This window comes from Erpetoichthys calabaricus, chromosome 16, assembly GCF_900747795.2.
Source record: "Erpetoichthys calabaricus chromosome 16, fErpCal1.3, whole genome shotgun sequence".
In the NCBI taxonomy this organism is placed as follows: domain Eukaryota; kingdom Metazoa; phylum Chordata; class Cladistia; order Polypteriformes; family Polypteridae; genus Erpetoichthys; species Erpetoichthys calabaricus.
In genome coordinates, this window is record NC_041409.2 from 52,073,009 (window position 1) to 52,093,376 (window position 20,368).

Consider the following 20,368-nt stretch of genomic DNA (forward strand, 5'->3'; position numbering starts at 1 on the left):
ACGTGTAACATTGATGATCATTAGCACCTGTTTGGTAGAATTGGTTGATCATACACCTGACTATAATCCTACAAAATCCCTGACTTTGTGCAAGTGTACCTATAAGAATTGATGCTGGTTTGAAGGCAAAAGGTAGTAACACCAAATATTGAATTTAGATTTTTCTTTTGTTCGCTCACTTTGCATTTTGTAAATTGATAACAATAAACAATCATTATATTTCTGAAAGCATTCTTAGTTTACAGCATTTTTTCACACCTGCCTAAAACTTTTGCACAGTACTGTATATATATGTATGTATATACTGTATGTATGTATGTATATATACCATATATGTATATATACTGTATATGTATATATATAGATGATAACAGCACATACATACGGACATATAAAACCGGACACAGAGAGACTAGACAACAACAACAACATTTATTTATATAGCACATTTTCATACAAAAAGTAGCTCAAAGTGCTTTACATAATGAAGAAAAGAAAAATAACAGACAAAATACAAAATTAAAATAAGACAACATTAGTTAACATAGAAAAGGAGTAAGGTCCCATGGCCAGGGTGGACAGAAAAAACAAAAAAAAAACTCCAGAAGGCTGGAGAAAAAAAATAAAATCTGGAGGGGTTCCAGGCCACGAGACCGCCCAGTCCCCTCTGGGCATTCCACCTAACATAAATGAAATAGTCCTCTTTGTAGTTAGGGTTCTCACGGAGTCACTTGATGCTGATGGTCATACAGACGTCTGGCTTTTAATCCATCCATCATTGTTGGAACATCATGGTGCTTTGGGTAGGACAGCGGAAAAGGAAACAGAAGAGAGAGTAGGGGTTAGTACAGATTTTGAATGAATAGTTATTATAATGAATTGGATATACAGAGTATCAGGATTAAATTACAGTGAAGTTATGAGAAGGCCATGTTAAAATAATGTGTTTTCAGTAGTTTTTTAAAGTGCTCCACTGTATTAGCCTGGCGAATTCCTATTGGCAGGCTATTCCAGATTTTAGGTGCATAACAGCAGAAGGCCGCCTCACCACTTCTTTTAAGTTTTGCCCTTGGAATTCTAAGGAGACACTCGGTTGAGGATCTGAGGTTACGATTTGGAATATAAGGTGTCAGACATTCCGATATATAAGACGGGGCGAGATTATTTAAGGCTTTATAAACCATAAGCAGAATTTTAAAGTCAATTCTGAATGACACAGGTAACCAGTGTAGTGACATCAAAACTGGAGAAATGTGTTCGGATTTTCTTTTCCTGGTTAGGATTCTAGCAGCTGCATTCTGCACTAGTTGCAAACGATTGATGTCTTTTTTGGGTAGTCCTGAGAGGAGTGCGTTACAGTAATCTAGCCGACTGAAAACAAACGCATGAACTAATTTCTCTGCATCTTTTGATGATATAAGAGGTCTAACTTTTGCTATGTTTCTTAGGTGAAAAAATGCTGTCCTAGTGATCTGATTAATATGCGATTTAAAATTCAGATTACAATCAACGGTTACTCCTAAGCTTTTTACCTCCATTTTGACTTTTAATCCTAATGCATCCAGTTTATTTCTAATAGCCTCATTGTATCCATTATTGCCAATCACTAAGATTTCGGTTTTCTCTTTATTTAATTTGAGAAAGTTAGTATTCATCCATTCTGAGATACAGGTTAGACATTGTGTTAGCGAATCAAGAGATTCAGGGTTATCAGGTGCTATTGATAAATACAGCTGTGTGTCATCAGCATAGCTGTGGTAGCTCACGTTATGTCCCAAGATAATCTGACCTAATGGAAGCATGTAGATTGAGAAGAGCAGCGGACCCAGGATAGAGCCTTGTGGAACACCATATAGGATATCATGTGTCTTTAAATTGTAATTACCACAACTAACAAAGAATTTTCTCCCTGCCAGTTAGGATTCAAACCAATTTAAGACACTGCCAGAGAGGCCCACCCATTGACTAAGGCGATTCTTAAGAATATTATGATCAATGGTGTCAAATGCGGCACTCAGATCTAAGAGGATGAGAACAGATAAATGGCCTCTGTCTGCATTTACCCGCAAGTCATTTACTACTTTAACGAGTGCAGTTTCTGTGCTGTGATTTGTTCTAAAACCTGACTGAAATTTATCAAGAATAGCATGTTTATTGAGGTGCTCATTTAACTGTATAATGACTGCCTTCTCTAGAATTTTACTTAAGAAAGGCAGGTTAGAGATGGGTCTATAATTTTCAAGAGCAGAGGGGTCGAGATTATTTTTCTTTAGTAGGGGTTTAACTACCGCAGTCTTAAGACAGTCTGGGAAGACCCCCGTATCTAATGACGAATTTACTATGTCAAGAACATTATCAATAAGCACACCCGATACTTCTTTGAAAAAATTTGTTGGTATTGGGTCAAGGGCACAAGTGGAGGGTTTCATTTGAGAAATTATTTTATGTAAATCAGGTAAATCTATCCTAGTGAAAGAATTTAATTTGTTTATTATGGAGTACTGGGGTTTAGGAGGATCCTTAGTGTTGGGGAGATATACTGTGTTATTTCTAATATCATTAATTTTTTGATTGAAAAATACAGCGATAGCCTCACAGGTTTTACTGGAAGTACTTAGGAGGCATTCCTTTGAGTTACCTGGGTTTAACAGACGATCAATCGTCGAAAATAAGACTCTGGGATTACTAGCATTGTTATTTATAATCTTAGAGAAATAGCAGCGCCTCTCAAGACGGACTGTGTTATTGTATTCTGTTATTTTAACTTTTAATATTTCATAGTCAATAGTTAGTTTAGTTTTCCTCCATTTACGCTCAGCTCTACGGCATGTTCTCTTTAAATCAGACACTCTTTGGGTCTTCCATGGTATAACAATGCTAGAAAATTTTTCAACTGTCTTTTCAGGTGCAACTAAGTAAACAGCAGCCCTCACTTTAGTATTAAATCTTTCCACCTTTTCATCTTGCTTTGGATTGGGCTCTTTCTCTTTGCAGCAAGATTCGTTATTTGTGGTTTGTGGTGCTTTTTTCAGCTAAGCTATTTTCTGTGTCATCAAAAACTATTTCTGGCATAAGAGTTTAAATGCTGAAATTCCCTTCTTGAAGTGATGGCTGCTTCTCAGCCTTTTCAGCCCACTAGCCCACAGATTTGGCTTGGCAAACTGGATCTCATCTTTTGGGTCCATAAAGAGAAGGGGAGTTGACAGATTCAGCTCCACCCAAAGAGGGAAACGGCTTGTTGGCTTTTTGACTTGATTCGAAATCTACTTTTTAACAACTTGTCACACAGCAGAGTTGGCAGAGCCATTGACTTAGGTCTCCCCACCAGTTCACATAAGATAAGGCTGCAGTCAAGCTAGGACACTGGAAAAAATTACCCTTACATGCAGTGGTTATTTCAGGCTCACTTTTCCTTGTATTGGTGCATGGCTAGAGTTTTATTTAGATTTCATTTTATTTGATTTCTTTACTTAGCCAAATTTTGAAAATGGCTGGTATTAGAAGTGACATTCATAGGGCAGTCCATGGTACAAATGGGAAGGATGATTGCAAAACCACTGTAAGAATGTGTAGGATGTGTTTTATACAGTGTGTTTTCCTATAAATTTCTAGTCGTTTTGTTTTTATAAACTGTGAACGATGCCTTCTTTAATCCATTTTGGCTTTACATTCTTTACCATAGCACTCAATATATTGTTACACAGAACATGTCTCACGTCTCTGTATTAATAATAAATGCGGCCCATCTTGAGGTTCCCCTCATGGTATTTTATGTGTTTATTTTAGGGAGAAGTAGTATAGAATATACAGTAAAGCCATTGTTAGCAAGCCAAACCTAATATATATATATAAAGCTAACGGTTATGTGTTTTAAAATCTGAAATTCTCCAGGGCCTGTTCATAACCGCAATCCCACTCAATAGAATTAGTCACATGAAATTCCTCTGCACAATTTCTGTTTATTTTTTAATACTTTGTTAGAATCCTTTCTTTGTACCTTATGTTTTTTTCTCCTTTCATTTGCTTTTACCTGCATCTGTTGTGGACGGATTTTCATTTTGAATCAAGAGCTAGAAAAGGTTTCAGTGAAATAAATCAATCCAATCCAAGTTCCACCTGCTGCTCATCGGGCTTTTGTACAGTAGCTAATGACTACCATCTTTGAAGAAGAAATGTTCAACCCACAAATGCCAATCTCTGAAAGTTAAATTTTTGTTAGCATAATGCTACAGCACCTTTATTGTGGCAGCTGGTCATAAAGTTTTTTTGTGTGTGAAATTTTTACAGTGTTACGATGACAAGTCAGATTATAGCCTGGGAGAGTGCAAACTTTCTTAATGAATGAGTGGTCCTGTCATCCTAGCAAATGTTGGTCTGAAGTCTGATTGTTCCTCTATTAGTTTCTTTGGAATGGAAAAAGATCCTGAATGAAGCATGCTGCCTTAATCTGAGATAAGTCTGGTGGGAGAGTTTTGAAATGTATCACTGGACCTACACCCGTAAGCCTATCTGGAGTTGGCTAAATGATTTTCCTAAACCTTTTTCTTGGCCTCCTACTGATCATGGGCTTGCTAACCCCAGTTAACTCCACACATTCCTCTCTGTCTCCTTAAGACTAATGTCTCTTCTGTGCGACTCCAGTCCTTTTGTTTAAGGCTTTGAAGAAGTGGACCTGGGTAGAAAAGTATTTCGGTTACACCCACTACTGGCATATACATACACAACTGTTTCTTATGAAAAATAGGATTATCAGTGGATGCCTCTTCTCCTCCTTACTTCAGATGCTCCAGTCAAGTTTTTTACGGCCAATTCTGATCATAGATTTCACAGATTTTTGAGCTCCTTCGGTCCTCAAATGAAGGTGGTTCATATAAAGCAAGATGAACTTTTCCATTTTAGCAAGACAGTGTTTTGTTTCACCAAAAAAGAAAAATACAGCTTCACAGTGATCACATTGTTCATTGTAGTAGTGCTTCTTTGACAACATGTGTATCTCTATTGTTTGTTCTATATCCTGTAGGAAGTGTCCTTTGTGATGCGCTCAATACGCAGCAAATGTCACTTCTCTTCTTTTTCTTCCTTCCTATCACAAGAATTATTGATCAGTAAGCACAATAGTGACCCTTGATTATGAACACAGAAGATGTATTTAGCATGTCCTGGGGGGTTATCAATAAATGGGCTTGCAAGGATCAAGCTTTTATTACAGTAAACCTTTCTGTCCACCAGTAAGTTGCTTATCAGCTGGCGCCATTCTCTTTCTGACATGTCACTTTGTCAGTCACTTCACTTTTACAAGGTCTCATTTTTTGACCTTCACGAACGTGTTGAGCCTTTGATTAAGACCAAGATCAGGAATCTAGCCCAAGTAGTTTTTGAGTCCCACCACATCGTATGTGCTTGGTACTCAGTGGGTGCCATATCTGTCATTCTTCTATCACCTAATCAGTTTCTGCAGTTTGCTTCACACTTAGCAGATGTTGCCACTGTTGTTTTTCTTTCTGCCATATCACCTCATCAGTTTGTCGTATGAAATAGACCAGGGATCTCCAACAAGTCGCTCACGAGCTACCAGTAGCTGAGAACAAGACTGACAGATGAACATTTAAATGACTCCATAAGAGTGAACCTAAGTGGCTGCACTCCACCACACCTCTCCTGTTGACTCCATGCAGTGCCCGTCATCTGACTAACTAAAAAAACACATCACACATGCAACTGGACATGTGAATAAAGTGAAACAGAGACATGGAACAAAATGACAAATGAATAAGGAATATCTGTGTATTTGTAATTGCATTGTGTTTTTTTTTTGACAGCAGTCATGTTTTAATTCAATAGTGTGATATACACTAGAAAATGCATACAGACATACAAAATACACTTGCAGGTGAACTAAATATTTTTTGTGATGTCTTAATGCAAAATGTGAGTTGTGGATACCAACATTTTGTAAATGTTCAGGCAAAACAAGGTTATTCAGTTTGTTTGGGTTGAAATAAGCTATGAGAATAAAATGTTAGAAAACATGAGCACCTTTCGGCGATTTTCATTTTGTAAAAGTAGCTCTCGGTGGGGAAAAAAGGTTGGAGACCCCTGAAATAGACAAACCCATCTTTGCCAACCTCAAATTTGTTGATACACCAGTGTGTATCTAGTCATAAGCTTTGATCAAGACTAAGGTCAATGTTGTAGCCCCTATAGCTTGTAAGTATCACTTGACAGACTGAAAGACCTGAGTATTTTTATTTATATATAGATTGAAGTGCTTAGCTGGCCATTTTTGCAATTAAACTGCAGATCTTCAGTATTACAGTTCATTGAACATAAGAATTCTAAAGTAAATTCTCTTTAGATACATACTTTTTTTGCTTATAAAACATGTACATACAATATTTATGTATAATATGTATAGCATAAAAGAAAAGAAAATACTTGTCTTAATTACAAGACACAATTCTAATAAAATACTCATAAAATGGTTGTGAAGAAGATACAATGCTAATATGCTTACCAAGTGTACACTTATAAAAGAAAAAGTTCACTCTTAAGTTAACAATTATTTTTTACTAAACAGCAAGGGCAAATTGTTCTTTATGCATTCTTTTTCTAATTAAAATGTCAGCTGCTGTACTAAACAAAATCTGATTCATCATCCACACTCACACAGGCAGCATCTATTTTAATTAAAAAGAGAAAGAAAAGGTCTGAACTCATTAAACAGCTTCTCTTTTAATTTCTACAAAAGATGCATCTCTCAGTTAACGGGTCCCCCTTCTCACCAAATCACTCCACGAGACACTCACACACCATGAGCATCAGAGGTAATATGTGATAATGCTTTTTATTGATTTTATCTCTGCTGTGAAATAATACATGGTCAGTTAACTCCTATAATTGGTCCTCATTCAAAAACATCTGCAGCTGATCTGTCACTTTTTAACTAGGCATTAACAGACATTCAGACATGGTCCTCTTCTAACATCCACCATGACACTCAGCACAAGGCTGGCACAGGGCTGTGTGCTGAGTCCTCTTATACCCTCTACACATATGACTGTCTATCCATACACTCCTTCTACACTATCTTAGAGTAAAGTGTGCTAATGACACAACAGTGGTAGGGCCAATCTCAGATGGCACTAAGTCAGCCTATAGAGATGAAGTCTGTATACTGTCTGAGTAATGTACTGAGTTTAATCTGGCACTCAGTACAAAAAAACAGAGGAACTCATCATTGACTTCAGAAGGCCTGGTAACGACATTGTTCTATTTGGCAACATTGGAGACAGAATGGAAAGGGTTTCCAGCTTTAAGTTTCTGGGAACTAATAAATCCAGAGAGCTGACACGGTTAACTAACATAATTTCTTTGGTAAACAGGGCACAGCAATAACATTACTTTTTGCAGATACTTAAGTTAGCTAACCAGTCAGAACAGCTTCTCGTGTCCTTCTATCATTGCTTAATAGACAGTGTACTAGCATATAGTGTCTTAGTGTGGCACACTAATGTTCTGCAGATAACAAGAGAACTCAGCAGTTGGTCACTGGCATGGATTAGAATATCATCAGTTCCCAAGTTGCCCTACACAGCCCTGCAGTTTTGGCAGTATTTTGAAGGATTCATCATTTGTTGCCATCATTTGTTTGCTGTCCTGCCCTCTTGTAGGTGATATAGGGCCATTAAACACACTTGCCCAGAGTCAGGAATAGCTTTTACTATATTATTTGAACGATTATCAAGATGAACACTGACCCATTCTGATATCTCCAACTACATCCCAAGTTTGTGACACTAGGGGTCGCTGTTGCCCCGTAAAACCCACAGACAACACGTCCAAACACCAGGTAAAAGTCCCAGTAATATTTTTAATTATTACAATAATGTGCACAAAGCACCTCCACAATACACAATAATCGAGAATAAATCACAATAGATTTATCCTCCACTCCCAGCAGCTCTGGCTCGCTCTGCTGGGTTTCCCACAGTCCTTTATATAGTCTGTGACCCGGAAGTGCTTCTGTCCTTCAGTCCATGTGATTCCATAGCACTTCCGGGTCAGATGGAAACTCTTATTTTTCTTCAGCCTGGAAGTACTTCAGTTCTTCCGTCCCCGTGACTACAACAACAACAACAACAACATTTATTTATATAGCACATTTTCATACAAAAAAGTAGCACAAAGTGCTATACATAATGAAGAAAAGAAAAATAAAAGACAAAGTAAGAAATTAAAATAAGACAACATTAGTTAACATAGAATAAGAGCAAGGTCCGATGGCCAGGGAGGACAGTAAAAAAAAAAAAAAAAAACTCTAGACGGCTGGAGAAATAAATAAAATCTGCAGGGGTTCCAGGCCACGAGACCACCCAGTCCCCTCTGGGCATTCTACCTAACAAAAATGAAATAGTCCTCTTTGTATTTAAGGTTCTCACGGAAGGACTTGATGATGATGGTCATGCAGACTTCTGGCTTTTAATCCATCAATGTTGGAAAATCATGGTGCTTTGAGTAGATGTGGTGGTGCAAGCCGCCACCACAAAGAAACCGGAAAAAGAAACGGAAGAGAGAGTAGGGGTTAGTACGGATTTTAGAGCCACCATGAATAGTTATTATAATGAACTGGATATACAGAGTATCAGGATTAAATTAAAGTGAAATTATGAGAAAGTCATGTTAAACTAATGTGTTTTTAGCAGTTTTTTTTAAAATGCTCCACTGTATTAGCCTGGCGAATTCCTATTGGCAGGCTATTCCAGATCTTAGGTGCATAACAGCAGAAGGCCGCCTCACCACTTCTTTTAAGTTTTGCTCTTGGAATTCTAAGGAGACACTCATTTGAAGATCTAAGGTTACGATTTGGAATATAAGATGTCAGACATTCCGATATATAAGATGGGGCGAGATTATTTAAGGCTTTATAAACCATAAGCAGAATTTTAAAGTCAATCCTGAGGTAACCAGTGTAGTGACATCAAAACTGGAGAAATGTGCTCGGATTTTCTTTTCCTAGTTAGGATTCTAGCAGCTGCATTCTGCACTAGTTGCAAACGATTTATGTCTTTTTTGGGTAGTCCTGAGAGGAGTGCGTTACAGTAATCTAGTCAACTGAAAACAAACGTGTGAACTAATGTCTCAGCATCTTTCAATGATATTAAGAGGTCTAACTTTTGCTATGTTTCTTAAGTGAAAAAATGCTGTCCTAGTGGTCTGATGAATATGCGATTTAAAATTCAGATTACAGTCAACAGTTACCCCTAAGCTTTTTACCTCCGTCTTGACTTTTAATCCTAATGCATCCAGTTTGTTTCTAATAGCCTCATTGTATTCATTATTGCCAATCACTAAAATTTCAGTTTTCTCTTTATTTAGCTTTAGAAAATTACTGTTAATCTATTCAGAAATACAAGTAAGACATTCTGTTAGTGAATCAAGAGAATCGGGATCATCAGGTGCTATTGATAAATACAACTGTGTGTCATCAGCATAGCTGTGGTAGCTCACGTTGTGCCCTGAGATAATCTGACCTAACAGAAGCATGTAGATTGAGAAAAGCAGCGGACCCAGAATAGAGCCTTGTGGAACACCATATAGGATATCATGTGTCTTTGAGTTGTAATTACCACAACTAACAAAGAATTTTCTCCCTACCAGGTAGGATTCAAACCAATTTAAGACACTGCCAGAGAGGCCCACCCATTGTCTAAGGTGATTTCTAAGAATATAGGGAGACTAGGGAGTACTTCCGGGCTATAGGGAAAATAACAATCCCTGTGCCTCCCTTCAGCGTCCCCTGGTGGCACCCACGGTATCCAGCAGGGCTGTGAAGCCAAACTCCATTTTCCATGATGCCCTGCAGGGATCCGGGGCACCTCCATGTTGCAGGGAGGACTCCATCTAGCGGTCTGGGAGTGCTGGCCGAGATAAACTGCCGGCCATCTCTCACAAGTGTTACCTGGTAGGTAACCACCCATACAATCAGATTGTGATTCAGACTACAAATGCCATGAATATATATATATATATATATATATTTATATATATTTATATATATTAAGCTCCGATTACACTCCTGCAATGTTGAGTTAGGTGCTTTCAGTCTTATGGGTGCTCCGAATGCACTGGCCATTAATACTAATTGGTTTTGGGCTGACATCTCCACCTCACCTGGTTTTTTTATTGCAACTAAAGCTGGTGAGTTCTGTTGTAGGTCCCTCATCCAAGCCTGCTCCATCTTATATCCCATGACTGTGTTTGGTTTTCTTATATATATTTATATATATATATAGATTAAAAATATAGATATAGATTAAAAATATGTGTGTACAGGTAATGAGTGGAGGACAGAGGAGCCTCTTACAGAAGAAGTTACAGGTCTGTGAGAGCCAGAAATCTTGCTTGTTTGTAGGTGACCAAATACTTATTTCCACCATAATTTGCAAATAAATTCTTCAAAAATCAGACAATGTGATTTTCTGGATTTTTGTTTCTCATTTTGTCTCTCATAATTGAGGTATACCTATGATGAAAATTACAGGCCTCTCTCATCTTTTTAAGTGGGAGAACTTGCACAATTGGTGGCTGACTAAATACTTTTTTGCCCCACTATATATATATATATATATATAATATACACACACACACACACACACACACACACACACTAGGGGGCCTCGCTCGCCAACCTCCGTATTTAGTTTTCCGGATACACACTTTTAAGATTGTTTTTTCTTTGAATTGTTGCTATTTCATTAGTTTCACTTTTATTTCAGAACTTCTGTAAAAACAATATTTGTAATCTTGCAAGTCCCAATATGCTGAATCTTTTTAATGAGGTCAGGATAGGTTTCTCTGTTTGGAATTTCAGCATAGACAAAACGATCTACATCATCAGCATTTAATTTTTTTTATTTATTTTTTTTTTTTTTTACAAAGTAACAAAGTAAGTAGAGTTCTGCATTGGACTCCTGTCTGTAAAGTCGCGCTATTTTCCTCTCACAGTTCCAAAAGTACTTGGGTTTACCAAGGTGATACCCCAGCTTTTGTCTAGGTTTTTGTACAAGGGCTAGACAGAATGTTTTTGACTCCTGGGGTAAATTTAGGTTTTTAAATAAGCAGACAGATAAATATATACAGTGGTGTGAAAAACTATTTGCCCCCTTCCTGATTTCTTATTCTTTTGCATGTTTGTCACACAAAATGTTTCTGATCATCAAACACATTTAACCATTAGTCAAATATAACACAAGTAAACACAAAATGCAGTTTGTAAATGGTGGTTTTTATTATTTAGGGAGAAAAAAAAATCCAAACCTACATGGCCCTGTGTGAAAAAGTAATTGTCCCCTGAACCTAATAACTGGTTGGGCCACCCTTAGCAGCAATAACTGCAATCAAGCGTTTGCGATAACTTGCAATGAGTCTTTTACAGCGCTCTGGAGGAATTTTGGCCCACTCATCTTTGCAAAATTGTTGTAATTCAGCTTTATTTGAGGGTTTTCTAGCATGAACCGCCTTTTTAAGGTCATGCCATAGCATCTCAATTGGATTCAGGTCAGGACTTTGACTAGGCCACTCCAAAGTCTTCATTTTGTTTTTCTTCAGCCATTCAGAGGTGGATTTGCTGGTGTGTTTTGGGTCATTGTCCTGTTGCAGCATCCAAGATCGCTTCAGCTTGAGTTGACGAACAAATGGCCGGACATTCTCCTTCAGGATTTTTTGGTAGACAGTAGAATTCATGGTTCCATCTATCACAGCAAGCCTTCCAGGTCCTGAAGCAGCAAAACAACCCCAGACCATCACACTACCACCACCATATTTTACTGTTGGTATGATGTTCTTTTTCTGAAATGCTGTGTTCCTTTTACGCCAGATGTAACGGGACATTTGCCTTCCAAAAAGTTCAACTTTTGTCTCATCAGTCCACAAGGTATTTTCCCAAAAGTCTTGGCAATCATTGAGATGTTTCTTAGCAAAATTGAGACGAGCCCTAATGTTCTTTTTGCTTAACAGTGGTTTGCGTCTTGGAAATCTGCCATGCAGGCCGTTTTTGCCCAGTCTCTTTCTTATGGTGGAGTCGTGAACACTGACCTTAATTGAGGCAAGTGAGGCCTGCAGTTCTTTAGACGTTGTCCTGGGGTCTTTTGTGACCTCTCGGATGAGTCGTCTCTGCGCTCTTGGGGTAATTTTGGTCGGCCGGCCACTCCTGGGAAGGTTCACCACTGTTCCATGTTTTTGCCATTTGTGGATAATGGCTCTCACTGTGGTTCGCTGGAGTCCCAAAGCTTTAGAAATGGCTTTATAACCTTTACCAGACTGATAGATCTCAATTACTTCTGTTCTCATTTGTTCCTGAATTTCTTTGGATCTTGGCATGATGTCTAGCTTTTGAGGTGCTTTTGGTCTACTTCTCTGTGTCAGGCAGCTCCTATTTAAGTGATTTCTTGATTGAAACAGGTGTGGCAGTAATCAGGCCTGGGGGTGGCTACGGAAATTGAACTCAGGTGTGATACACCACAGTTAGGTTATTTTTTAACAAGGGGGCAATTACTTTTTCACACAGGGCCATGTAGGTTTGGATTTTTTTTCTCCCTAAATAATAAAAACCATCATTTAAAAACTGCATTTTGTGTCTACTTGTGTTATATTTGACTAATGGTTAAATGCATTTTTTCACACCTGCCTAAAACTTTTGCACAGTACTGTATATACGTATAGTCCTACACATATACATTGTCAGATATGGCCGGCCATTCATCCCGGCCAATACCCCCAGGCCGCCAGATGGAGCCCTCCTTGCAGCATGGAGATGCCCTGAATGCCAGCAGGGAATCATGGACAGTGGAGTTATAATGCACAGCCCTGCTGGATACCATGGGGGCTGCCAGGAGTTGCTGCAGGGAGGCCCAGAGATTTATATTTTCCGTTTAGCCCAGAAGTATTTCCAAGACACGGGAAAGGAAGAAATGATATACTTCCAGGCTGAAGAAAAAGAGAAGTTTTTACCTGACCTGGAAGTGCTGGATAATCACATGGACTGAGGGCTCAGAAGCACTTCCAGGTCATGGACTATAAAAGGACTGTGGGAATTCCCAGATGTCGAGCTGAGCTGGGTGGAAGGGTGGCGACGCATCTGGGAGATTGGAGGATTGATTATTGATTATTGACTATTATTGAGTATAGTGGAGTGGTGGTGCTTTGTGCACTTTATTATTATAATAAATATTCTTCTTTGGACTTTTACCTGGTGTCTGACGTGTGGTCTGAGGGTTCAAGGGAGCGAGAGCGCCCATATCTGTCACAACATATATATATATATATATACATATAGACATATATATATATAAAATATACATGTATACACACATAGTCATTCATTTATGACTCCACTTCCTTTAATGTAAAAGCCAGTATTCTGCTCTTCACTTTCCCCTAAAGTCTGGAAGGCTGCTTATCTTTACAGGATGTTCCAAAAGCAAGACAACATGTGACTTTTCTCAAGTAATGCTTTGTGTAAACAAATCTAGTAAATTAATTGTTGTAAAGCTTAGAAAGCAGATGCAATAAGGATTTCTTTTTGAAGCTGAGGAAGAGTGGCTTTTAGAGCGCAAGGAGTGTCGGTAAATAAAAAAAATCAAATATTAAAAATATTGTCATATTTTTGCACTGCAACCTCAAACTAGCACAGAACAACACTCTACATGTCTACAGTATATAACAGATTCACATTTTTTTTTCAAAATTTTGTGATCACACATATAAGGGGGGGAACCCCTGGGGTCAGTTGATGTCGCATACACAACTTCAAATCCTTCTGATCATTTTCTTTTTGAATATTCCTATTGCTTTACTCTTTATTATACTGGTGTAATTTCTTCCATACTATATGCAATCTTAAAGTGGTCTAAAAATGATGATTTATGTGTCTAGAGAAAGTCAAATATAGGTGGGAACCCCAAAAAAGCTTGTTGTCTTGCTATAATTAGACTTCAAAGTGAGATGAATGGTATATCATATGTGGGGGTTTTCTCTTAACTGGTGAGTCAGGAGGCGAAGGAAAAACTAACTGAATTAATTTTAAAGCATTTAAATAATTCTTAAGAACACAATAGATAAATATGGGCAGTAAAAATATTGGGTATTGAAAACTCTCTGCACTTACCCAATTCTACACACTCCAATGAAGGGTATGCTTTCTGTGTAGTTGCTTGGCTTTATTCAGTTCCTGTTCTGTCACTTGGCTTGTTATTAGTTGTCTGGCGTGGTTGTGTTTACATGGGTCACTAGCATTCCATCCAACACTGATTTCTGCCTTGTAGCATTCTTCCCAGAAGCTTCAAAAATAAAAAGTGGGTAAAGAAAATCAATGAATTATAACGTTATCTTTTTCAGCTGATAGGGTTTTGAGGTACTGTCAAATTTTATATCTATCCATTTTCCTAATCAGGTCATTTCCAGTGCTCAGTTACAGGATCCAGAGATTATCCTGTTAGTATTCAGGCATAATGCGGCCCTCACTTCTACAGAGGACTAGAGTCCATTAAATGGCATGTTTGTGTAGACATCCACACTGATTCGCACTGAGACAGTTTAGAATGACCAGTAAATTTAACCTACATGTGTTTGAGTGACAGAACACTGGAGTATGTTAAAAATTTCTAAACCGGTAAAGAGAAATGTGCAGAAAGTACCCAGAAAGGGACCAGGTTAGGATCCAAACTTAGTGTCATAAAACTGTGCCCCCTAAGCTGAATGAGGCATCTATGAAAAGGCCATATTCAGCATTTAAAAACAAAACTGTTAACAGTAAATTTCTCAGCGAAAGAATAAGCAGTTTTAATATTTTAAAAAACAAACCCTTCTTGTTTGTTTTCAAGCCTAATTATGACTAAGGAGTCATAATTTAATATACTTCTGTATATGTATGCATCACAATAGCAAATACACAGATAGTGCAGAAGTTTAAGCTTTAACAAAATAAGAATGCAAGCTCTTTTTATCTTGTTACCAAGTACAGTATTCGGACCGAAGCCATAAGCAGTTCAAGCAGTGTGCTATAGTTGCGTCTAGACCCATGATCTCATGCCTTCTGAAGCTACAAGGCAGAGCACTTTCTTTATCTTTCTGTCGGTGAGTTCCATCCCAAGTGCTTGTACCACAGCCACTAGATGCAATCCAGATGTTCAGTCATGGGGTCATATACTGTAGGCTGCTTAGCTTACTACAGCTTTCTCTTGTTGATTAGATTTTATTCCTTTTATACATTTTTTGCTGTACTGAAACAACTTTTTATTTTAGCACCTCTAGCAGCTTTTCAGTTGTAAATCCAGCACAATTACACATATATAATTTAACTGCATGATGTTTGTGAAATGTTGCTAGACCCACAAAACTCCTGAGCTGTGATTACTCACTTAAAGTACTTTAAATTTCACTTCCTCTCCTAACAGACTTCCCATCACAGCTTACTCCAATCTAAATCTGTTAGACTCTTGAAATGATCTCATTATGGTTTTCACATGATTACAAAAAGCACAGTTCTAAATATAAGCTTACTCTGTTGACCTACTCTGACCACCTTTCTCATTTTAGGTGGGCCACTGAATTGAGAACACTGGGTACTACTCTGCGGATTTCCTTTCAGAATTTGTCTGTTGCATGTTTTTGAACTACAATGGTCTGGTGTCTCTCCAGGTTTGCATCCTACATTACACTCAGGGCTACTAGAAATGGCTTTAGTCTCCAACAGTTCTAAACTGTATAAAAGAAGCTAGAAAATCAAATAATGTAAATCGCATTTTTTGTAACAGACTCCTTTGTTTTACAACAACAACAACATTTATTTATATAGCATATTTTCATACAAATGATGTAGCTCAAAGTGCTTTACATGATGATGAAAGAAAAAAAAGACAAAATAAATAAGAAAATAAAATTAGGGAACACTAACATAGAGTAAAAGTAAGAACCATGTTTTTGCACGTAATATGTAAATGAGTGAGTAGGCAGGATGGACAAGACATACATTGTTCCAAGGGGGATATTTAGCTTTTTCAGAAGTTTAAGAAATTTTAAAGCCAACAACCCTGTTAAACACACACAAGAACTACAAAATAAAGAAAAATGTCTTATTTTGCTAAAGATAAAAAAGAGCAGGCCCAGTGAGGCATGATAAAGGCTTATTGTTGTGAGTATGAAGGAGTCCCAGTCACATTTCTTCACACACTTCTGTTGAATAATTCATTGGCTGAAAGTCCTCAGTGTTAGTGTGTCACAGAGAGGACGTACAGCAATTGTGCATAATGGCACCCAAGTTTTGTTTTAAATCTGTCTTCCACTACTACTTCTCACAAGTCGAGAGTGTGCTCCATTACTTTCTTGGTTTGAAAATTTAATTCATTCTCTTAAGTTTTTAGGCTTTTGTTTTCCAAATATTCCATGCCTCGTTGCTTCCTTTATGAAATGCCCAGACTGGCTATGTATTTTTAAAATGTATAGAAAAATGCTTAACTTTAGAACATAATTTTGTGTGGCAAGAAATACCTTTGCCTTGAAAATCTTTATCTTTAAATAAATAGATAAATTTATATCCCCACATACACACTATAGTCTGAACACACACCAGAGTGACTTAAAAGGCAGAAAACTAAAAGAAAGAAAACCTTTGACATGGCAGTCCCAGTGAGGCATTATACATTCTTATTCCTTTTGGTATAAAGGAGTCCTTGTAGCATTTCCTGACACACATCTGCTGTAAATGATGTAATCTATTCTTGCATTTTATTTTGTAGCTTGTTCTTTTGTTTTGTATTCCTGAGGTGGCAATGATAGATTTAGCTCTGTGAAGAGGTTTACTTGTGTTCTGTTTTGTGTGTTGTATTTACCCCATTTTTTGACACCCATTGCACAGCCAAACAACCGGGAAAGGGGTCTCTCTCTGAATTGCCTGTCCCATTGCGGCACTCTTTTTGTGATTTTGGGCTAAACAAGAAATAAATTGTTGTTGTTCTGCTGAATGATTCGTTGGCTGAAAGTCCTCAGTGTTAGTGTGTCAGAGAGAGGATGTGCAGCATTGTTCATAATGGTACTCAGTTTTGTCTTCATTCTTTCCTTCACTACTACTACCAGTGTGTCCATATTGTATCCCGTAGCTGAGCATGCCCTTTTAATTAGCTTGTTAATTCGGTGGGCCATGTGTGCAAATACATGTGTGTTAATGAGAGGGAGGTCAGTGAAATGGTGAGGATGCAGGGAGTAGAGTTGGTGAAGGTGGATGACTTTAAATTATTGGGATCAACAGTACAGAGTAACAGGGATTGTGGAAGAGAGGTGAAAAAGAGAGTGCAGGCAGGGTGGGAGTAAGTTGTGACAGACTGTTATCAGCAAGAGTGAAAGGGAAAGTCTACAGGACGGTAGTGAGACCAGCTATGTTGTATGGGTTGGAGACGGTGGCACTGACCAGAAATAAGGAAACAGAGCTGGTGGGGGAAGAGTTAAAGGTGCTAAGATTTGCATTGGGTGGTGAGAGGATGGACAGGATTAGAAATGAGGACATTAGAGCAGGAGTTTTCAACCTTTTTTGAAAATGCGCCCCCTCCGTGCATACTTTGGACTCAAGCCCCACTTCTCCTCAACCACACAGAAAATACTATCAGCATGCACACATCATAATAATATAGGCTATCCACTATACATAAACGTCATAATGCAGGTTCTTTACATTTATCATGTGATTTAAGCCAAGCACTTACTTTATTCAGTGGTCTGGTTGAGCTTGTTTCTGACGCACCATCTTATGAATTCGGGGTTCAATGCTGGACACAGCTAGTATTAAAATGTCCTCCACTGTTAGTAAACATGATCAGTACTTGCTTTTGATGTACGATAGGATGGAAAATGTCTAATTGTATTATAGGATAGTAGAAGTTTTTCAATATCACTTGGCAAACTTATCTTTGTGCAAAGTTCTAGAAATCTCCATTGCTGCTGGACAAATTAGAGTCTCCGCAATCATATATGGCTTTTTCGCTTTAGCGATCAAATATGCCACTTCAAATGAAGCCATCTGTGCTTTTACTGGTGTGGTGGTTTGGCTGAGCATAGTTTGTTTTTGGCTTGCCAACCCTGACTCTTTACGACGAGAAAAAGTCAGCGGGTTTATCTTTGAGGGTTGGGTGCTTAGTGGTCAAGTGTTGTGTTAATTTAATGGGTTTCAGACTGACATTTGCAAGTACCTCAGAACACATTGTGGACGTTTTTCGACATTTACTATGATATAAGCAAACCCATATTTTATGTACCGTTTATTATAGTTCCTTTGCTTGCTTGCACTTTTGACAGCATGCTTTCTCTGTTCTTATGCTAGCACTGCATGTGATGTTGATGGCTCATGATCGTCAAGTTCATTGATGGATTCGGTTGCCACTGCCCAGACATCTTTGTTGCTGCAGTTACATTAGTAGTATTTCCATTGCCTACTTTTTTATTGTGGCCAGCCACTGTTTCATTTTTAACCATGAACTTTTTAGCCTCCTTCAGATTTGTCCTTTGCTAGAAGTAGTACGCACAAACGAATGGTCACCAGAGATCACAAAACCGATACAGTTATTGTTGTGAGATTGCCTCCTAGAGGCCAAATAATGAATTAGTGACGTTGAAAGATAAATAAAATTTCACACTGAATTTCCTATCAAACTTTGCGCTGTATTTGACATATGTCCATGACCCACAGGTTGAAAATCCCTGCATTAGAGGGTCAGCTCTGGTTGGACGGTTGGGATACAAAGTCAGAGAGGTGAGATTGCCTTGGTTTGGACATGTGCAGGGGAGAGATGTTGGGTATATGGGAAAGGGTGCTAAGGATAGAGCTGCCAGGCAAGAGGATCAGAGGAAGGCCTAAGAGAAAGTTGATGGATGTGGTGAGAGAGGACATGCAGGTGATGGGTGTGACAAAGCAAGATGACGAGGACGGGAAGATATGGAACAAGATGATTCGCTGTGGCAACCCCTAACGAGAGCAGCGGAAAGACACACTACACTGGCCAAGAGAGTTGTAGAAGATATGCAGGATGTAACTACCTACATTGAAAGAACACAATCTCCTAAGAAAAAAAAAAAACCTGCTATGCCCTTTCTTATATAGTTTGTCTGTGTAAAACCAGTCCAGCCTGTTATTAATGTGGATCCCCGAGTACTTGTGGCAGTGCATCATCTATTTATCCATCTCATCACAAATAGGTCCATTTCTGGCCTTATTTTTTACCTTCAACAAAAACTGGAAAGGACTATTTGTGTTTATTATAAAATGACCACTCAGAAAAGAAGGGACTGAATTTTTGATGTGCTGAACTGTTAATATTGAGCGGCAAATGTAAAAATCATATTCTTTTTCAACACACTTAAATGCTATTAATTTTGTATTATTTCAGCTGATAATGACAACCTTCAGTGAGATTGTTTTAGTTTTTATTTTTTCTAGGTATTTCTCTACATTTTTATTAGCTTGCATTTTAAGTTTGACTGTACCAAAAATAACTGCAAAGTTTTATAGGAATTGCTGTGGGGGTTTTCACGTGATGCAGTAACAGACGGACAGAGGTTCAGTTTTATATTCTAGGCTTGACCTACTGCATTAATGTATTTCTCATTTATTTTGAATTTTGAAATGTATTGCATTACTTTTGTCCATAGTTTTATGTTTTGTAAAGCACAGGGTAAATATTGTCTTAAGAAAATTGTTACTGTCACACAAATCCTGCTGCTCATTTATAATAAAGTGTACCTCTTTTTTAAACAGTATTCATGTATTGTGAAACTCAGCCTTCATAAATTCTGAAAAATGAAATCCAAATATGAAACTGGATTCATGCATGTCCCAAACCTCACATAACCATAACTAGTATGACTAACTTGTGGCTGCCTCACAGTTTCGGGTACTTGGGTTTTAATTCCGTGCCAGTGTCCAGTTTTTTGTGGAGTCTGCACATTTTCACTGTGATTGAATGTGTTCTGATACTCTGAATTCATATGAATTCTCAAAAGAGTAGTTTCTTTTTCACCCCAGTATAACTAAAGGTGCATGGGTGTGTATGAGTGGGCACTTTGATGGACCACCATTTTGTCCAAGGTTGGTTAAAATCTTGCAACAGATGCTTTCAGGCTGTAGCACACTAAAAGTCCTGTATTGCCAGTGTTGACCACACAGTCTTTGAGTCTCACAAACTGTGGTCTGCCCGACAGATAGTCCACTATGCAGCACACCATAGGCTCACCCACCTGCACGTCCCTTGAGTTACCACTTAACAGTAAACGTGATAGGACTCAAGAAGAATAAGCAGATTAAGAAAGTTGGTGGATGTGTGATTTG

General features: G+C 38.1%; 1 protein-coding gene and 1 long non-coding RNA gene across 4 annotated transcripts in view; both read left to right on the forward strand.

Annotated features, from left to right (window-relative positions):
* Positions 1-20,368, forward strand: part of dnajc17 (DnaJ (Hsp40) homolog, subfamily C, member 17) — a 196,894-nt gene that overhangs the window by 141,563 nt on the left and 34,963 nt on the right. The window lies entirely within an intron of this gene.
* On the forward strand, positions 887-8,947 carry LOC127526043 (uncharacterized). Its single transcript, XR_007933674.1, has 2 exons — positions 887-1,021; positions 8,770-8,947. It is a non-coding gene; the product is annotated as an uncharacterized LOC127526043 (long non-coding RNA).